Consider the following 2,106-nt stretch of genomic DNA (forward strand, 5'->3'; position numbering starts at 1 on the left):
AAAAAGATTGAAATTCTGCTATTTCAACATGAATGAACCTGGGTACATTATGCTAAGCAAAATAAGCCAGGCACAGAAAGACAAACGCTGTGTGTTCTCACTTAAATGGATAATCTCAAAAGGCTGAACTCACAGAAGCAGAGAGTACAATGGTAATGACCAGGTCTGGAGGTAGAAAAAATGGTAAAGTGTTCAAAGAGTACAAACTTTCAGTTATAAGATAAATAAGTTTTGGGGATCTAATGTATAGCTTTAAAATGTAGTTAATAATAGTGTTTTGTATGCTTAAAATTTGCTACAACAGTAGGAGACCTCAAGTGCTCTCACTACAAAAAACAACCATGTGAGGTGACATAAATGTTCATCAACTTAATTGTATTAAACATTTTACAATATATATACCTATCAAATTATTATAATGTACACAATACATAATTATGCAATTTTTATTGGTCAAAAAATTGATGTTATGTGCATATGCATATATACACATAAGTGTGTATATACATAAGTGTGTCTATACAGGTATGTAAAACATATACACATATATCCATGACATATGTTATGTATATACTCGTGTGTGTGTATATATATACATACATATCAATAACACAGTCCTAGTAAGCTTCAAACTAAACAAGAGAAAATTATAAAATGATAACTATTTAAAAATCAGGAAAGAAATGGGAATTTAATACATGCTCAACAATGTTCTAAGTTCCTCAATGGCAAAGTACATGTTTTAAATGTAGAAAGTAGATACATTAAACCATATTACAGTTTAGGAATTAGGGCACAGAATGTTTACAGTATTAGCCTCAATACATACCAAAAAACTTAAAGTTTTGAAGTAAAATAACATTAGGTTTTATTATATGGGGCAGATGCTTAGTGTTCTGATAAAATTTTTGAGTATGAATTTCTGTAGAATCACATTTGAAACCTTCATAGGATATGAAATCGTAAAACAGAAAACACGACATCTGGATGTGGTATTTCCGGGATTTCTAAACCAAATCCCAATATCTCCACTACTCTCACACATTTTAGACTCAAAATGGAAATTAGAAAATGTTTAACATAGAGTTCCTTAAAAATCACAGACGGCCCCATGTCCTCAAAAGCAATAAAAGAGCAAGCAGCCAAGTCCTCCAGTCCCTTGCAAGCCATGCAAAGGGCTTTGATTTTCTTTGTAACCTGGAAGAATGATCGCCGAAGGGGAAGCCCAGTCCTAGAGAATTGAAGAGCCTGGGGCAGAAGATGTCTGTCTCTACATGAGAGCAAGAGAAAGAAACAAGGGCTTCTCAGAAACGATTTCCATTGGAGCATAGCTTTGCAAACCACTCTTCAAGATCTGGCTTTCTCCTTGACCTTTGGACATCTCATCTGTGTCATCTGCTTTGTTCATTCCCATCTATTTGGATGTTTGGCTACTATCTCCTGTCTCCTCACACTCTGGGGCTTTTTCTTTTTCTCAATATAGGTGATCAGGTTTAGCTTAGAGAACAGCCAAGGACTCTGTATTAGAAAAAGTAATATGACTTCTGCTGTGATTTTCCAGTTACTACTTAGTACTGTGCTCAGTGGAAAGAACAGAACATTATAAAAGAGTCTAAAAATTTAATACCAAATACTGTTTCCTCACAGAAACGTTATGATATTTAAAAACTTTTCTAAATTTGTGGGTCCTTAGCTCCATGACCCAGTACTGCTGAATCAAAACTTGGTGGTGGTTGGCTGGGCATGGTGGCTCACACCTCTGATCCCAGCACTTTGAGAGGCCAAGACAGGCAAATCACTTAAGCCCAGGGGTTTGTGGCCTGGGCAACACGGCAAGACCTACTCTTGGGTGGGGGAGGGGGAAAGGTGGTGGTAATGGGAGGTGGTAATGCCATTATACGGTGTGGGCAACCATATTTTGTGCCTCTAAATTTCTGGAGTTACCACTAACCTAAAATTAAGGATACACAGCAGCTGAAGAAAGAAAAAGATTTACGTCAAGATGAAGCCTCCTCGTGGGGGTCCGCAGCTGCAGCACCGCCAGGCGGCAGCATCCCACCTCCTCCACCTGGCTGCAGCCCCACCAGGAGGCGGGCTCCAGCCAGG

This window comes from Mandrillus leucophaeus, unplaced genomic scaffold (genome assembly GCF_000951045.1).
Source record: "Mandrillus leucophaeus isolate KB7577 unplaced genomic scaffold, Mleu.le_1.0 Scaffold98, whole genome shotgun sequence".
Lineage (NCBI taxonomy): Eukaryota > Metazoa > Chordata > Mammalia > Primates > Cercopithecidae > Mandrillus > Mandrillus leucophaeus.